This window comes from Prionailurus bengalensis, chromosome E4 (genome assembly GCF_016509475.1).
Source record: "Prionailurus bengalensis isolate Pbe53 chromosome E4, Fcat_Pben_1.1_paternal_pri, whole genome shotgun sequence".
NCBI classification, from domain to species: domain Eukaryota; kingdom Metazoa; phylum Chordata; class Mammalia; order Carnivora; family Felidae; genus Prionailurus; species Prionailurus bengalensis.
Window position 1 is genome coordinate 3,794,055 of NC_057360.1, and position 19,836 is coordinate 3,813,890.

The following is a 19,836-nucleotide window of genomic DNA, read 5'->3' on the forward strand; positions in this document are numbered from 1 at the left end:
TTTCATTTCTCTTGTCTCAGGAGACATATCTAGAAAAATGTTGCTATGACTGATGTTAGAGACATTATTGCCTATGTTCTCTTCTTGGATTTTTATGGTTTCAGGTTTCACATTTATGTCTTTAATCCATTTTGAGTTTATTTTTGTGTATGGTGTAAGAAAGTGGTCCAGTTCCATTATATAGCATTTAGCTGTCCAGTTTTACCAACAACATTTCTTGAAGAGACTTTTTTCCGTTGCATATTCTTTTCTCCTTTGTCAAAGAATAACTAACCATATAATTGTGGGTTTATTTCTGAGCTCACTATTCTGTTCTATTGATCTATGTATCTATTTTTCTGCCAGTACTATACTGTTTTGATTACTACAGCTTTGTAATATAACTTGAAGTCTGGAGTTGTGATACCTCCAGTTTTGTTTTTCTTTGTCAGGATTGCTTTGGCTATTTGGGGTCTTCTGTGGTTCCATATAAATCTTAGGATTGTTTTTTTCTGCTTCTGTGAAGAATGCTGTTGGTATTTTGACGGGGAATGCATTAAATGTATAGATTGCTTTGGGTGATACAGACATTTTAACAATGTTCTTCCAATCCATGAGCATGGAATGTCTTTCCATTTCTTTGTGTCGTCTTCAATTTCTTTCTCTTTCTCTTTCTTTTTTCTTTCTTTCTTTCTTTCTTTCTTTCTTTCTTTCTTTCTTTCTTTCTTTCTTTCTCTTTCTCTCTGTCTCTGTCTCTCTCTCTCTCCCTCTTTCTCTCTTTTTCTTTCTTTCTTTTCTTTCTTCACACCCAACATGGGGCTTGAACTCATGACCCTGAGATTACACATTATGTGCTCTACCAGCTGAGCCAGCCAGGCATTCCTTTGTCTTCAGTTTCTTTAATCAGTGTTTTATAGTTTTCAGAGTACAGTTCTTTAACCTCTTTGGTTAGGTTTATTCGTAGATATTTTATTACTTTTGGTGCATTTGTAAATGAGATTTTTTTCTTAATTACTGTTTCTGTTGCTTCATTATTAGTGTACAGGAATGCAACAGATTCCTGTACATTGATTTTGTATCCTGCAACTTTACCGAATGCATTTATCAGTTTTGGTAGCTTTTCGGTAGAGTCTTTTGGGTTTTCTATATACACTATTAAGTCATTTGCATATATTGCAAGTTTTACTTCTTCCTTAATGATTTGGATGCCTTCTAATTCTTTTTGTTGTAATACTCGATTTTCTTATGCCTCAAAATGTTGGAGTCTAGTATTCTATCAACTTTACCCTCCCCTAATAATTTTATAAACTCAAGAGTTCTCTAATAAGCTATTTCATGGTAATTAATCAGGGAAGCCAGTTGAATTGCCCTACTTTAGGTAAGTAAAGGCATCTTCATTGCCCTGAAGTAAACTTTGAAACAATAAAATATATTATGTAAGTGTAAATAACGACGTCCTGCCAAATCTAGTTTGTAAATATACTTATCATAGATTTTTAGAGGCAGATGGGACCTTAGAAAATTATTTGAATGATTATGTGTAAACTTGTATTATTTTCATCTCCTGCTTAAAAGTAAAGGGGCTCGAAAGGTCATCTGCTCAAATTCAGACTGTTGGTAAAGGAACCCAGTCCTCCAACCTGTTGTCTTAGGGTGGAGTTTCTACCACCATCAAAGTTGTGTTATTTAGTCCTTTGAAAGGCTCTTAAGCACATGAGCTGGAGACGAAGCAGAGAAGTGTAGAATATATAATCAACATTTCCTAAAAGAGAAACTTTGTCCTCTAGTAGTAGAAAAAGGGAAAAGTGCATCTAATCATGTATTGTGATATGTTCCAAAGAAAGTATCACCCTAGCTCTTCTCTGGGTCTGCCATTTTACCAAGGAGTGTAAGGGAGATGGGACTTGGCTCATATTTCCCATGAGCTAAGATTATGTGAATTGTTGAGGAATAGGACTTAATGTTATTATCATAAGCAGTTATTAAGTGTTAATTATTAATATTAAAGAAAATTAGGGAGAATAAATAATGTCCCCTTATAGTAGATGCTAAACAAATTCAATAATGTGTTTTGAAATCAAGGAGGATGAACTATATGATTTTTTTGTAAGTATAATTGACACACAGTGTTGCATTCGTTTCAGGTGTACAACAGAGTGATTCAGCAAATCTATACACTAATGCTGTGTTCACCGTGAGCGTAGCTACCATATGTCACCATACAATGCTATTACACCGCCGTTGATTATGTTTCCTATGCTGTGCCTTTTATCTTGGTTGAACTGTATGATTCGTAAGGTTTTCTTGAGTTTTAAAATTCAGCGATGATTGGGGCATCTGGCTGGTGCACTCGGTTAGGCATCTGACTTCAACTCAGGTCATGATCTCACAGTTCAGGAGTTCAAGTCTCACATCGGGCTCTCTGCTTTCAGTGCAGAGCCTGCTTCATGAAGATCCTTTGTCCCTCTCTCTCTGCCCCTCCCCCGTTTGCACTCTCTCTCTCTGTCTCTCTCAAAACAAATAAATTAAAAAAATTAAAATTCAGTGATGATTAATAGACACTTTTTATTTTACTGCGATTCATAGAAGATATATTTGGTTTGTTGCCTAGTGGAGTATTTTTATATCTTCAGTTTATTCAAAGGTTAGTTTGGTATTCTTATAAGAGAGTTTCTATTCTTCATTGCAAACATAGGTTAAAAAATTGAAAGAGCACGCGAGTCTTCGTCTTGGGGTTGTGAATTCGAGCCCCACTGGATTTCTTTCTGTCCCTCTAACATGCCAAGTCTGTTTTCAACAGAAGATCTTTACAATTGTTGGCTCCTCTGATAGGAATGTCTTAGGTGTACAGGTCTCATTAAATATGATAGCCCCTCAGAAAGGGCTTTCATGACCACTCAATCTAAAGGGGCTCCCCCATTAAAGCTGAATTGTGTTCTCTTTGAGCATTAGCATTGTCTAAAATGTTATCGTTCAGTTGTTTATTATTTTTCTGCTGCATGAGGACAGAGTGCTTGCAAATCTTTTTCATCTGGTAGCCTTGTGGAAAAAAACCCAACCCGTGAGTTTAATGCATGATGCTTGCACGATGCTCTCACATAAAAGGATTAAAATCCTCTTATAAGTGAGAAGGAGGTCTTTACAACCAAAAGAATTTTTCAGTTCTTTTCAGGTTATAATGAAAGCTGATGTTGGAAGCAAGTCAAACCGAATGTTACAATGCGATTATGTTTACCTAATGAAATAACAGATTTTAGCAATTCCAGCATATTTACTGAATAATTACTGAAGTTTTCCATATCCTAAAGGCCCATTCGAAAGACATGATTCCAATGCACTGTGCTTGTCAGGTAGTACATGCTGTGTGGTGGAGATGGGGACCATGGGAGGGGTAGGCCTACTGAAGTGACATCAAGGTTAGGTCAAATCTTTGAGTGCCTTCAATAGCGACAGCCTGGTATTGGGTCCCTAAGAGAAACAAGGGGGTACTAGGCCTCCTTCCTAGTGACTGTGACTCCATTGTTTGGTATTTCTTCAAAATGGTGGAATGAACAAATAATACTCTGCAAACGGCTGTGTGTCACCCCCAAGCAGGAGACAGAAGGACAAGAAACTAAAATCATGAAGGTGGGAAGGTTTCTGAGATTTTCATTCAGGCTGTGTAGTTGATCTGAGAACGCCACCACTTCTGCTCCCTGGAGACTTCTGTGTCTTTTGTCTGATGAGGCAGCTGTGGGTAGATGTGTGCCTCTGCAGCCGTTGGCTTCCCCTGCCCACTCTGTCCTCGTTCCTGGCTAAGGCAGGCTTCCTGTGCCCACTCTGTCCTCCTCCCTGGCTAAGGTAGATGGTTGTTCCTGGTGAGACCCCTGCTGCCCACCCCCCATCCCCCCAGGAGCCACAGGAGTTGGGCCAAAGGGCATCTGCTCGAAGCTCCAGGGGGTATCTATCAGTCACAGGTCACCCCTAACAGAAAGTGGAAATCTGTGAATGGATGTCGAGGGCTGTTTGGATTGACACAGCGTGACTGCCGCACTGTGTAGAGAATGTATGCTTGCCTTAGATGTCAGATAACAATATTAGAGGATATGTGCTTTAGTATCAAATGACTCATGAGCATTACTGCTAGGGCAGTTCTGTCTTTTCCGACTACTTAATGACCCACTCATTAGACTCTGTCCAGTCCTCAGGATGTCTGTGAGAAGCCACGGAAGTGGGACTGTAGAGTGTGGAGCTGCTGGCTATCTCCAGTTTATACTGATGTTTCAGGTGTGGCCTTTTCTCTTGCCCTAAGTCTCAGTCACCTCTGACTCTGTTTGAAGGGAGTAAAGATGAAAAGTTTGAATTTTTCTTGTCAACTGGGATTTCTTTATCGAATTATTATTTAAGGAAGGATATAGTTTTTTTTTTTTATTTTTTTTTCAACGTTTATTTATTTTTGGGACAGAGAGAGACAGAGCATGAACGGGAGAGGGGCAGAGAGAGAGGGAGACACAGAATCGGAAACAGGCTCCAGGCTCTGAGCCATCAGCCCAGAGCCCGACGCGGGGCTCGAACTCCTGGACCGCGAGATGGTGACCTGGCTGAAGTCGGACGCTTAACCGACTGCGCCACCCAGGCGCCCCAGGATATAGTTTTTAAGAACCTACTCTGGGACAGGTGCTCTTGTTAGGAACTTCTATAAATCTTACATAATTCTCACTAGGTGTTCCTCGGCCTGTTTACAAATAAGGTGGAGGCTCTTAGAAATTAAGTTGTTTGCTCAGAGGTACACAGCTGACGAGGCACAGACAAGCTCCCACTGCAGGTCTGTTTTCTGAGATAAGTCCATTTTCTAGGGTAACACGGGTTCCTCCCATGCTTTATTCCTTGTCTGTATAGAGTCAGGGTAATAATACCTCAATATCTATTTCACAGAACTGTAAGAACCAGATGAATATGAACACAATACCTGTATAATTCCAGGTTCTATTATGATCATTAATAGCATTACTTCAGCAACATTACCTAAGTTCTTTTAATTAACTGTCATTTCATATCAAGATTTCTGAATACGCATTGTGTTTCTGTGGAGCCTTGTCTGTAACAGTGGATATTTTAATTATTTGTTAGACTCCTTGTGGTTATGTTTGGGTTTCTTTGAGAATAAGTTTTACACCCTTCCAATTGTTGGCAAATATTCATACCAGAGAAAAACTATCCATCTGTTCAGCTTCTAGCCAAAACATCACAGTCAAAATAGCAGATTTGGCTCTAACGTGAATTATGATGAGACAGTACAACCCAGAATACAAGTCATATCCTAGTCAATAGATGTGGAAAGAGGTGGTATCAGTTGGGGAAAATTTAAGATTTTCACCATATAAAGTTAAGGCTGGGTTTAGAAGAACATAACAGATGCCCCAAATTGCACTTACAAGGTACCATTAGAGCTGGAATTGGATGAACAGACATAGTGGGAGAAGAAAAGTCACTGATTAGCTGGCGTAAGCCAGCTTCTACTGCAGACAGGCTTGCCTCCCAGGCATTCGTGGACGGCTGTTGATGCTCTTGGGATGGCTGTCTCCTTGAGAAAATTGGTCTTTTACTCACTGCAGTATCTTATATATTCTTGAAGCACATGGATGTTTTGCTGTGATCATCCTGAATGTCAACTGGTTTTTTCTAAGACTGCTTTTTTTTTTTTTTGCTATGGAGTGTAATAACTTTATGCTTTTGGCTAGGATACTGAAGCATTTTGTTGTTTTCTGATTTTGTTAAATAATTTTTTTCATTATGGTGCTCCAATCTGAGTTCATTTAAACAAAGTTAAAAACATATAGGGACGCCTAGGAGGCTCAATCAGTTAAACATCCGACTCTTGATTTTAGCTCAGGTCATGATCTCAGGTTCATGGGATCAAGCTCTGCGTCTCTCCCCCTTTCTCTGCCCCTCTCCCCTTTGAACACGTGCTTTCTCTCAAATAAATAAACATTGAAAAAAATAAGTGAAGTCAGATTCTACTTGTTGTTTTTCTACTTCCTTTTCTTCCTTTTTTTAGTTTAGTATTCTGAAATTTATCCATGATGAATGTAGCTGTAGCTCATTCAGTTTCACTGCTGTATAGTTTTCTATTATGTAAATGTATCATAGTTTAGTTTGCTTTCCTTTTAACTGTTACTTCATTGCCATAACATTCATGAACCTACCTCTGTTGAATGTATACAGGAGTTTTTGTAGGATGTATAACTTGTGATGGAATTGTTGGGTCATAAGTATGCTTTTCACAGCTTCTCTAGATAACATCAAATCCTTTTCCAAAGGGACTGTATACATTTATACCGAACCATCTGTGTATCAGAGTTTGCATTGTTTCAAATCTTCACCAACGTTTGACATTGTAGGATTTAAGGATTATTGCCAATTTGCAAATTAGCATTTTAAATTGTAACTGTTATTTTTCAGTTCTGGAAGTTTTTTTGGCTTAGACATTACAACATTTTTTATCCTTTCTCATATTTTCCATTTCTTGTATCTTTAAACATATTAAACACTTACTTTAAATTCTGACAATCCAAATTATGAGATCTTTTTAATTGAGCTATGTGGTATTTCTACTGAGACTTTCTCATAAGTCTTTGTTTCCTTGTTTTATGTGTGTGTGTGTGTGTGTGTGTGTGTGTGTGTGTGTGTGTTTAAACCATAAGCTCAGGCTCTTTTGAAATTTGTTGAAGTTTGTATTGGAAGTGTATTCATCCAGAATGAATTTGCCCTTCTTCTGGTGGCTAACGAGGGCTTTAACAGCCCTAGATCTCTCGAAGGTTAATTTTTGTGCTTGAGGCTTCTTGGACCAGAAAGATAATGTTAATTTAGGGTACAAGCTTGGCCAATTGCCAAGTTATGGTTATAAGTTCTCTAGAAAAAAGTATCCCACTCTATCTAGTGCTTAGGTCTAGACTGGCAGTTTCCCTACTGTTCCTAATTGTGGAATGGGTTTGTTATAATTTGTTCTAAGGGTGTCATCCTCTGGAGCCCAGGTCTGTTCAGGAGTCTGGTTTTAGAGTTCCCACTCTGGGTGTGGCCCAGGTGGCTCTCAGGTGCAAGTTCAGGGTTCCCTGGCTTAGCCAGATTTATCCAGGGAGAAAGCCAGCTGGAGAAGTTACCTAATCTCTCAGGTTTATTGCTTTTGCTTCAGTGTAATTATCTAAGGATACTTTTCTTTTTTTATCATCTCAATGATGAATTTTATTTTATTTTTCAATTTTCTGTTTTTAAATAGACCTTCTTAAATGCCTTAACTTTTCTTCATCTTTAAAACACTTTTTTATTTTTTACATTTATTTATTTTTGAGAGACAGACTGAGACAGAGTGCGAGTGGAGGAGGGGCAGAGAGAGAAGGAGACACAGAATCTGAAGCAGGCTCCAGACTCTGAACAAGCATTCAGCACAGAGCCTGATGCCTGGCTCGAACCCACGGACCGTGAGATCGTGACCTGAGCCGAAGTCAGACACTTAACTGACTGAGCCACCCAGGGGCCCCTTTCTTCATCTTTTATTGTAAAAACTTTCAATCATGAAGAAAAGGTAAAAGGATAAGACAGGAAGGATATCACCTAAAGTCGCTAATTATTAATTTTTTTTGCCATATCAGCTGTGTGCATGTGTGTGTGTGTGTGTGTGTGTGTGTGTGTGTGTGTGTGTGTGTATGTGTATGTGTTTCTTGAGCCATTTGGAAGTCAGTTGCAGGTATCATGAAACTTACCCTGGATGTTTTGCTGTGTATCTTGTCAAAATAAGGACATTCTGCTATAGAACGACTCTAGTGTATCACATGAGTAAGAGTTCTCTAATATTTATCTACTACCTAATCTGTATTCACATTCCCCCGTTGTCCCTAAATATCTTTTATGTGTTTTTACCCCCAAATAAGAATACAAGTAATGTAGTGATGCATTTTAAAATAGGTGTTTCAGGAGGGCTCTTTGGGCTATTTGGTTCAGCATATTTTCAGATATGGAAATATGCTTTGTTGTTTGGCTTTTCTGAAGTCTGCTCTTTGTTTCTTCTAGTAGCCAGAATGCCTCCATCTTTTGCTTTCTCCTCACTTTCCTTGTGAATTGCTGATTATTTGGGTTTGTAGCTAAAGGACTATAATTTGGTTAAAAAACTATTTTAATGTCCTTCTTAGAGTCGTAACTTCTCAAGTGGAAGATACAAAGGTGGTTAGCTCATTGACTTTCATCCAAGTAGATACAATTTTAAATTTTGTCAGATAAGTTGGACTGACATCACCCAGGATTCCACCTCTGGGTAGCCTTAAAAAAAAAAAAAAAGACCTTTAACAAAATCAGTTTGTCCTTTGACTTTTCTTTGGGCAGCTGAATTCTGCTCACCCCTACTGTGTCCTGCTGCTCGTCAGCCTGGCTGCATGAAGACTAAGGAGGATTCAAGTGACTGTGTGGGGTGAAGAGAGCTGGATAACCATTTCTTCTTAAATACAAACCAAGTCTAATGAACGATTTCTTCTTAAATACAAAGCACATCTAATGATGTTGCTCACTATTGGTAACTTTATTTGGGGCTTCAGACTCAATGAAGTTAAGTGTTGCTTGACATATTTTTCAGATGGCTCAGGATTAATGAAAATATATTGCTGTTGAATTATAATAAGCACCAGTAAGAAATATGGATGTGTTGCTTTGTTTTGGTGATTTCATAGTTATTTATGTATTTAGCCGTATGCATGAAGCCCCCATGTTTGTATTTTTCTTTGTCATTGACTTCACAGCAGCTCAGTTGGATTTTAAATATTTATATTTTACATTTTCCCGCACCTGCCCCATGACAGTATACACAGACCATGCAAACAAAGATGTATTTAGTGAAGAGACTGTGGAACTCTTTTATTGCTGTCCTGATCTCCTTCGGAAATGAAGCTGTTTTTCAAAACACCGTGTGTAGGCATGCTATCTAGCCGTCGGTAATTGTGCAGATTATAATCATGATCTTCTCTTCAACACGTGTATGGCTGTGGTGGTAATAACTGGTGAATCACTGCAGTTTAATTGGAGTGAATGAAGAATAGAAAGCTCAGCAGAAACGTTCTTTAGCGGGGTAGAAACCTAAAAAACAAAAAAGAAAACAGAAAGAGAAAATAAGGTATACCCATGAATTTTAACTTACTACACAGTAGAAAGTGATTTTGAGGGGCGCCTGGGTGGCTCAGTCGGTTAAGCGTCCGACTTCGGCTCAGGTCACAATCTCATGGTTCGTGAGTTCGAGCCCCGCGTCGGGTTCTGTGCTGACAGCTCAGAGCCTGGAGCCTGTTTCAGATTCTGTGTCTCCCTCTCTCTCTGACCCTCCCGTATTCATGCTCTGTCTCTCTCTGTCTCAAAAATAAATAAATGTTAAAAAAAAATTAAAAAAAAAGATAAGTGATTTTGATAATAGAATATATATATATATGTGATTGTATGGTGCTCTTAGCATAAACATGAGCATGTACGTTTGTGGGTTCAGCTAACTTAGCTGCAAAGTGACTTCTGCATCTCTCTCTGTGTGTTTTTTAGCTGTCATTCTTCAGTAATCAGAAGGTTCTGTTTCTTAATTTTTTACACCTAAATATCCTGGTAGCTCTCTTTGGAAAGTTTTAAAATTATTTTTGGTGACCATTATGGAAAGCATTGGATAGAATGGAAACATCTCTTTGCATGGCAGGACCCAGTGGTCTAAAACAGTTTCTATCTTAGCCCTAAATTTTAGGAACATACTTATTGTGTGTTTGCTTATTTATTTCAGCACGCTAATTTTTAACTTTCTTGGGTTTTATCTTGAAGAACTCCTTAATGGGGCGCCTGGGTAGCTCAGTCGGTTGAGCGTCCGACTTCGGCTCAGGTCATGATCTCACGGTCTGTGAGTTTGAGCCTCGCATCGGGCTCTGTGCTAACAGCTCGGAGCCTGGAGCCTGCTTCCGATTCTGTGTCTCCCTCTCTCTCTCTTCCCCTCCCCTGCTCATGCTCTGTCTCTCTCTGTCTCAAAAATAAATAAAAAACATTAAAAAATTAAAAAAAAAAAGAACTCCTTAATGTAGTTCATTCATCCCATAATAAGCTGATATGACAAACTTAAACATGTTGGTGTCAGATCTCCCCTCTTTGGGTTTTCTCTTTATTTTATACCATGTACAGTTAAGTAAGAGTTCTGCCTGTTTTTCCTTTGAGATTTCTTGCCATGCTCAGTTTAACATTCTAGCACGAAATGGACAGATTTGACATTGGACACTTGTGTCTGTCCTCTTCAGTTCATCCTGCATGCTTTTACCAAAGAAGTCTTTTCAAAATATTTCACCTTCTCCTGATTAGTAAACTTGGATGTGAAATCTATCTCTGGAGCTCAAGACTCCTCCCTCGTTATTTTCCACGTCATCATTCCCAACTGGGCATTTGGGAGACCATGTTCCCGTTAGGCCAATACCATCACTTCTTTTGAAAAAAAGAAAGTCTGGGTGATTATGGGTGGGGAGACAGAGGTCATGTGTTCAGTGCAGTATTAATTGTATCTTTAGATTAACTAAAGGTTAATATATCTTTTGCCGCCTGTTGTTGAGGGGGCATTTTGTTGGTACAAGAGAGCCAGCAAATAGGGCAGGTTATGGGAGCGAGCTCTGCGGAGCTCTTGATAGCAGGAGTTCAGATCAGATTATAGGAATCAGATAATCTGAGTTCAGATAGATTATAGGAAATCCAGGATGTCACCGAAAGGCACTTCTTGAAGGGAGAGGAACTATATTGAGTAAGAGAAAGGAACAGGACAGGAGGAATTTTTCTTATTCATAGGCAGATTTAAAACTGGGGTGTACTCAGAGCCCATGGCCACCACAAATATTTCAGCGGTCCCAGGGGTCAAGGGGAGATCATCAAGTTGGAAGGGAGTGTGGAGCCAGGGAGAGGAGCATCAGGTGCAACCAATCATGACCTTTGAACAGGGCCATCCTTCCGTCTTGGAAATGCAGGAGATGGGCCATCTGGCACAAGCCGTGTCCCCCTGCCCCTATTCTAGCCGACCGGGAGTGGGGACCTCAGGACATCTTGCTTATTTCTGCCTCCCGTTCTTGTCTGTTGCTCCTTGGAAGTGGTTACCTCTCTCCTATCCATTTGCTTGAGTGTCACATGTTCTGTAAGGGAAGAAGCACCGACTTAAGGGGGTAAACCGACCTAGGCTTGAGTTTTACCTCCTTGCTAGTTAGCTGGTGATCCTGGTCAACTTACTTCATGATTTAAAACTCCAGTTTCCTTCTTTGATATTGGAGGTATTAACATATTCTCTGCTGGTATAAAGATCAGAAAGTCTGCAACCTCAGTTATTGGGCTTAGAAAACTGCTGTTTTTGGCCCCTCTAGTCACTGAGAAAAAGAATATTGTGTGTGTATTTATATAATATGAATGGAAGGAAGATTTACAGAAATACTAATTTCTGTTGACAGAGTTCTCTTAATTTTATTTGTCTGCATCCCTGACCCTTCAATCTCTCTGGTGGTAGGGGGGTTAGCAGTTGTAGATTGCAGAATCACCTGCTTCAGACAGCAGTAGAAACTTCTTTTGTGGACACACAGTATATTCTGATACAAGACAAATGCTGTGCCTTGGGGCCCTATATCTTCTGGAAGGTCATCAGAAGAGAGCAAGCCCCTGAAATGTATCCGTAGCATCCCAAGAGTATCCTGTCATTTTATTTGTATGTCCTGTGCTTGGTGCATATTTGTTGAATTGTTAAGTAAAAGATAATTTTGTTTAGACTAAATCATATGCTTTTATTATCACTGTCCTCTGGGAAAATATTGACTAAGTTTATCAGACATCTATGGAAATATGAAATTGTTGATCCAAAAATACTTGTGAAGCTTAAGTACTTTATCATTCAAGTTGCCAGTGCTTAGGAGACCAGCGAGGGCTGAAATTCTGTGTTGAAATTTAAAAATCTGTAAATAGAAGTTGAAATAAGATTCTGATGTATTTATTTATTAGGATATTTTTCTGATTACAAAATATGTCATAGTCAATATAAAAAACCTAGGAAAGCATAGAAAAGCAAAGCCAAGAAATAAATACCACCTCTGATTATTAATATTATGATACATTTTCCTTTACTGTGTTTTCTGTGCATTTAGTATGGATTATTTTCTTTCATTGGTTTTCCTCTAGACATTATAGCAATGATTTCTTTTCATAAAATACTCTTCCTTTTCAAAAATATTTTTTAAAAATGTTTTTATTTATTTTTGAAGGAGAGAGACAGAGCATGAGCGGTGGAGTAGCAGAAAGAGAGGGAGACACAGTATTTGAAGCAGGCTCCAGGCTGTAAGCTGTCAGCACAGAGCCTGATGCGGGGCTCGAACTCACAAACTGTGAGATCATGACCTGAGCCAAAGTTGGACACTTAACCGACTGAGCCACCCAGGAGCCCCAAAATACTCTTCCTTTTAAAATTAAGTTTTAAATTTTAATTCTAGTATAGTTAACATACGGTATTATATTAGTTTCAGGTGTGCAATAGAGTGATTCAGCAACTTTATACATCACCCAGTGCTCATCACGACAGGCGCACTCCTTAATTCCCATCACCTAGTTCACCCATCCCTCACCCCCTTCTGGTGACCATCATTGTGTTCGCTATAGTTAAGAGTCTGTTTCTTGGTTTGTCTCTTTTTTTCCTTTGCTCATGTGTTTTGTTTCTTAAATTCCACATATGAGTGAGATTATGTGGTATTTGTCTTTTTCTGACTGACTTATGCTCTCATAAAATATTCTTGAACAATATTTTAGTAATACTCATCATATAGCTATATCATTATTCATTTAATCATTCTAATATTGGATATTTATTTATGTTTTAAATATAGCTGAAATAGATATCTTTTGTTGGCATTTTTATTTCCTTAAACTAGTTTCTTAGACACATAATTATCATGTTAAAGTTTAAAATGTGCATATTTTAAGTAGTTTTATTACATTTTGCCAGTATTTCAGAAAGGTTGATTTAGTTTCCTGGCCTGATGTCTTTTACAGTTAACTATGACATTTTTATCTCACTACATCCTTACCAATGCTGAATGTTATCGTAAAAATAAAGGTCTCGGACTATGATTTATTCATCTAGTCTGTGTTGCAGATATAATCCATATTAATTGAGACACTTGTTGAAACTAAACAAATACTTGAGGTAAAATCTATATTCTTCTGTATTACTTCTTGATGTGACTGTTTCTAGCACAAGATTTGTATAGGGATCACATTTTACTCATCTTTATGCTGCCCATAGAGATTTATACATAGTAGGCAGTCAATAAATGTGGAAAATAATTATCACATTATACCCACCCAGATGGGTCCACCACTGATTGTGCGCATACTTTAAGCAAATATTAACTCTTTTTATTAGAAAGTATCACATGAAGTTCCTGGGTCTCATTCGTGTTTTTGTATGAAGAACCCATTCATTGGTAGGACATATTGGCGTATTTAAAATAAAATTTCGTATCTGCTTCTTCAAAGTCGGTGTTGTATGGTGTGTATATAATTTACCTTGTAAATATATCAGAAGCACCAAGTAATTTAGATTATAAGCCTTGCTTATCTGAAAGATTTGTACTATCAGTGAAAAGATGTTGGCAAATGCTGCTAGTGGTTAGTAAGAATGTAACCAAGACATGAGCTTTAACGGAGATGTGAGATGTATATTAAACCAGTTTCTGAAAATCATTTGCTTTTTGTGTTTTATGGCAGTACCTTGTGGATCTGCATTTAGAATGATAATTCATGCTAATGGCTTTCATATCCCATGAGCTAGCAGAAATCAATTCTAAAATGGCAGAATGAAAGGGTATAGCAAATAAAGTCAATGAGCTGTCAAAGAATTTTTCTTCATCAAACAAATCCCAAAGCACCCTGTGTTACACTGACCTTCTCTCTTTTTTCTTGAATTCCTATGCTGATTTGGTTCCCGATTTCTTTTCGCATAATAGAAAAATTAACAAACATGTTTGGTCAGTGAAACAGAAGGTATTTGAAAATAATACCTTGAAGCAGTGTCTCAATCTTTAGGCAAATGGTGAAGAGGAAATACAGCATTGATTGCTGTTGCTAAGCAACGGCTTTCGCAGCAGATGTGCTTTGGGACCACGGTGGTGTCTGCCAGCCAGCTATGCAGGGTAGAGAGCAGCACAGCATCATGACGTTTCTGAGAAATCAGAATCAGTGCTTTTCATTTCCTCTTCTTTCTTTTTTCCACAGTTGACTGTGATCAGTATTTGAGAAGCTCAGATCATACTGCCAAATATATAGAGTGAGTAGTTTGGAGCACTGTGGGGATTTTTAGAAGGCTGTGAATGGATTTGTAGAGCCAACTCTAATGGAATCAGAATTCCTGTTTTATTTCAGAAATACTATTAACTTTCTCATTCACGCATTTATCCGCTCATTCATGCTGCTCTTAAAGAGTCTGGTGCGTCTTGTATTGCTGACGTGTGCACCGTAGGTGTGATGGTGGGAAGTGAGAGGAGCCGTGGGAGCCGTGCACGTGTGGTGGAAGAAGAGCCACCTGGGCCTGCCTCCCAGCACCGGAGCTCGCAAGCTTCAGGGCTCCCGAGGATCTCCAGGGCTGCTTGTAAAAGACTGGCGATCTTATTACCAGAGGCCTGGCAGGTAATTTAGGAGTACACGTTTTAAACAAGCTGCCTTGGCGATTGTGATATGGCGGCAGGCAGATGACTCTTGAGAAATGACTGAAGTGGGTGGATTAGTGAAGATTTCTTCACTGTTACACCAGGCAAGATGTCACCTGTCAGTTTTAATTCAGTAATGGGGAAACTATCACTTGTTCGATCTGTGCCTCTTTTAGCTTGATTCTTAAGTCTCTCCATATTAGAACTGCTTTAGACTTCTTGGAGTTGGACTGATTTGGGTTCCTTCCAGAACCTGCTCTGTGGATGTCCCTCAGGAGGATGTTGGAGGGCAGCCCATGTTGCTTGTGACTCACCCAAGAGCAAAAAATGGGAGTAACACGTAAAGTACAAAAGCCCCAGTCCAAACAGTCTGCAAGAAAGATGAAGATTTTCACACCCCCTTTCGTTGAAAGCAAAAATACCAAATGACCAAGCAAACACCTGAATCTACTCATTGCCTGTTTTTTCCCTATCCCAAACCTGGTCACATTTCAGCCGTCTGTCAGTTGTGAATCTGGCCAGTCTTTTAATAAAGCCTTTTGTGCTCATAAATTATTTGTATAAATTCATGAGCGATTTTTGCTCATACAGTCTTTTAATAAGATAATTCACTTTTTTTCTTTCTCCAGTTGTATATGCTCCAAAGCCCAGTTTTATTCTTTATTAGATCTTGGCCTTATGCCATGTAGTGGTACAGACTAACACATGGTTCTTATTAGTGTATGTAGTTCGTTAACCATTCATCTATCGAGCTAAATGACTCCTAGATGACTTGTACATTTAAAACTGTTCAAAAGTTATTAAGGTCTGTAATTTATCATCACTAACATTTCTGACCTGTGTTTGGTCCCTCACCAGAGTGATGTTCATTGAGGCATCGACACAATAGGAAGAAAATTAAGTTACACTAAAGGCATTACCAGTATGAGTGGGGAGATTTTAAATGTTGGCAGTAATCAATAGTAGAGCTTAATTTATATACTTCATAATGGAGGCATTTTTCATTACATTTATATTTTCCAAATTGCATCTTTTTAAATTAGTTGCCCTCATTTCGGACCATACTGCACAGCGAAATAATATATTTTCTGGATCTAAACCATCATATATGGTTTGACCTTTAGCTGAATCAAGTAGTAAAGATCAAAATGAATTATGCTTGGGTGGAAAGGGATTTTAATGTTGCTCTGCACTGTGTTTTCCCTCATCCCACATGCTGTTTAATATTATTAATTCAGCTTGAATGATGATAAGCCAAAAACGACTTTAGTTGGTCATGGCCAATGCATTCTTGGACGTTATAGAAATGCCTGTAACACCTGAATGGTTCCACATAAATAGCAATGCATTTTTATTTTGTCCACAAGAGAAAATGCACCATGATTGCCTATGAGCAGCAGAGAACAGGTTTCTAGATGTATGTTCTTTCCTTGGTGCAAATACATAAGTCCATTAGTGCTAATACGGCTTTGTGTATTTGCATCCAGGAATTCACTATTTAGAATATGACAAGCAATGAATATTTGAGGAGTTATTACCAAAAGCTTTCAAATAAGTTGAAAGGCATAAATGACTTTGAGTCTGGAGAAGTGTAGTAATCCCTTAGAAATGAACTATTTAGAATATTTAACTCTGTTATCAGTGTACTTCAGCGTAATAGTATCCGTGCACTTTTTTTTTTTTTAATTTTTTTTTTCAACGTTTATTTATTTTTGGGACAGAGAGAGACAAAGCATGAACAGGGGAGGGACAGAGAGAGAGGGAGACACAGAATCGGAAACAGGCTCCAGGCTCTGAGCCATCAGCCCAGAGCCTGACGCGGGGCTCGAACTCACGGACCGCGAGATCGTGACCTGGCTGAAGTCGGCCGCTTAACCGACTGCGCCACCCAGGCGCCCCTATCCGTGCACATTTTGTGGTTATCTCAGTTCCCTGTCATGCACCTCACCACATGAAGTCAGCTTGGGACAGTCTTGGCCCTGTTCACGATGCCCCGGCTTCTCAGACTCCTCTGGTTTAATTTGCTGCCGTTGTGACGGTTTTTGGAGGAGCTCTGGTGCAGAAACAGAACGTACCCTCTGAGAGATCCCTGTGCTTTCAATTAGTGTATGAGGCAAGGATAACTACTGTTCTAGAATTCTTTCATCATAGAGACCCAAAACAAAAAGGCATAATCTTACTTTATAGAACAGACGCATCCTCGAAATTCCGTGTCACCTGAATTTTTGGATACTGAATTGATTTTCATTTATATTTTCTTTATAAACGCAGAGAGATACTCATCTAGATGAAAAGCCATTTCACCAAGATACAGGCAATATTACATTTAAGAATGAATGCCTCAAGTCTCCTCAGACTTTAGAAATCACAGATTTATAGGGAAATCATAATTTTTCGAACAAAACATGACAGCTTCCAAATAGCTGGGCTTATTTTTACATTTGGCATCTTGACGGAAAAATAGCTCCATAAGCTGTATTAAAGAGTCACATGGGAAGTCCTGATCGTGTAGCTCTTTGTGAGAGCCAGTGTCACGGAGGGATGTGTAGGTTTAACTGGGTTTCAGTGGGAGTGGTTTGAAATGTAGCACTGACTTAGTAGGCACAGGACAGTTACTGATCACTGATCTCAGCAAACTTGAAAATAACATGTTTCTTGTTCTGTAAATTATTCAAGTTCAGTTTTCTGTTTTTAACAATCTGAGTAACAAGCTCAATTTTTCCCCTAAATGTCCAGGCATAATTAATAGTACTTAAAGCAGAAGTAGGAGCTTGAATAGTGTTAATATGAATGGCGAGAGCTGCATAGATACAAGGAACAGCTTGGTGGTGGCCAGAAGTGGGGGTTGGAGGGTGGTTGAAATGGGTGAAGAGGGTCAGAAAATATAAACTTCCAGTCATAAATAAGTCCTGAAGATTTAATGTACAGCCTGGTGAACTGTAGGTAATAATATTGTACTGCATATTTGAAAGTTGCTAAGAGAGTAGATCTTAAAAGTCTTCATTATAAGAAAAAATATTTTGTCACCGTGTGTGGTAATGGATGTTTAACGAGACTTCTCTGTGGTGATCACTTTGTAATGTGTACAAATGTCAAATTGTTGTTGTGCTCCTGAAACCAACATAATGTTATATGTCAATTATACTTCAGTTTAAAAAAGAAAAGGTGAGAGCTGTATTCTCCTACTGGGCACTCAGTTTAAAAATAGTGTGATTTTCTCCTTGATTATCGAAGTAATGAATTACCCGTTTTACAAAATAGGGAAAATCTAGAAAAATGTTAAAAAATGTTATCCATGTTTTAACCTGTAGATGTAACTGTGGTTTTTCTATGTTTAAGTGTTTTCTCTTTTTGTTTTCACACGGTTGGTATTACTTAATGTATAAAATTTTATATGCCACCTTTTTATTTAACGACTTTGTAGCGTTTCGTTAAAATATGTGTAAATATGATTTTTAATCACAGAAGAAATCTAACTGGAAATTCTCACTAAAATCAATACAGTTTTCTGTTGTTTAGATTACATCTAGTTTTTCACTAATATAAATACCATTGAGGTTTTTGAGCTTCCTGTCCATTATTTAATGTATGTTCTAACATCTCCTTATTCATGAATAGATTTCCTTAAGGCCCCCTCCTCTTGATAACTTGTTTGTTTAGTATATTTGCTTTGCTTTAAAAAAAAAAAACTTTATAATGAAACCTTTAAGTGTACGAATTTAATTATAAGCACAGTGTTGGCTGCAATCTATAAGTTCCTTTTTGTTATTTTGTAAGAAATACGTTATTATAAAGATGCTTTTTGAGTTTTCAGACAGATGGCATTTTGTATTTATTAAAGTTCAGTAATTTCTAGCGTTTGGAATGTTTTCAATAGATTTATGCTGTTTTGTTTCACAGATGAACAGTCGTTCAGACTCTTTCATGGACATTTTTTTCTTAAGTGAAATACTGTTTGGTGGATACGGAGTTGGTGTGGTTCATAACCCAACCCTGTAGATGAAATCTTCCACAACCATATTTTGTGGATCAAATGCTGTGTCTTACAGTCTTCTGTTCCAGTGTGTTTTTGTTCTTCCTCATTTCTCATAGCTTTTGATTTTCATGTTTTGGTGTTCTATTCCTGAAAGATGAAAGGTTCGTGGATGTTTCATTATAGGATCAGTATCCATGCAAATTGACTTAAGGTCTTGGTTTTTGCTCAGATTTTATGTTACCTAATTTTAATTTGTTAACTCTGCTTTTGTTCTCATTATCTTTGCCTTCTCTCTAATTTTTAATCTTTCTGTTCCATTTTGTTTCTTGACTCTATTTTAAGTTCTTTGCCCTGGTTAAAGAGAATTTAAATAATTTACATTTATTAAAAGATTTTTTTAAAATGTTTATTTTTGAGAGAGAGACAGAGCACGAGTTGGGGAGGGGCAGAGAGAGAGGAAGACAGAGAATCTGAAGCAGGCTCCAGGTTCTGAGCTGTCAGCACAGATCCTGACATGGGGCTCGAACCCATGAACTATGAGATCATGACCTGAGCCAAAATCGCACTTAACCAACTGAGCCACTCAGGCGCCCCGGTTTACATTTATTTTAGCAACTGATAGGTGTTTCGTGTATTCTGCATTCAGTGCTTCATTGCTATATTGTTTCGTGAACTTTGTTTTGTTTGCTTTTATGCTCTTATGTGTTTGGAACTTAAATTTAATTTCAAAATCTACAAACTAAGCTTATTTTTCAGTATATTAAAGAAAAAACAATATATTTAGACTCTAATGTCCCCCCCCCTCCAGTTTCTAAAATGTAGTCTTCTAGAACTGTATCATTAGTGAATTTCAGTATTTTGTTATGTTTTTATTTTTCAAGAGTTGTTTTTTACTTTTACCATGTTTATAATCATATCCAGACTTGACTATTTAACTGTCATTTTGATAATCAGTGCTATAATACTTTAAATCCCCAATTTTCCTGGTTCCTAATTTCTTTTCATCCGTAGTGCGCAGGATAATAGTAGCAACAACAACATACAACATTTATTAAGTATTTACAAAGTGCCATTATAGGCACTTAAATGTGAGCTAACTCACGTTTAATCTTCTCTGTGTGGTTCTGAGGTAGAGTCCATTAATTAGTCCACTGGGCAGATGAAGAAATGGAGGCACTGAGAGCT

General features: G+C 38.1%; 1 protein-coding gene and 1 long non-coding RNA gene across 2 annotated transcripts in view; one reads left to right on the plus strand and one right to left on the minus strand.

Annotated features, from left to right (window-relative positions):
- The window catches only part of LOC122476129 (histone-lysine N-methyltransferase SMYD3-like), a 368,686-nt gene that overhangs the window by 268,431 nt on the left and 80,419 nt on the right, over positions 1-19,836 (plus strand). The gene's annotated exons all lie outside the window — the stretch shown is intronic.
- On the minus strand, positions 8,815-18,457 carry LOC122476130. Its single transcript, XR_006295398.1, has 2 exons — positions 16,624-18,457; positions 8,815-9,078 (listed from the first exon to the last, which is right to left on the minus strand). It is a non-coding gene; the product is annotated as an uncharacterized LOC122476130 (long non-coding RNA).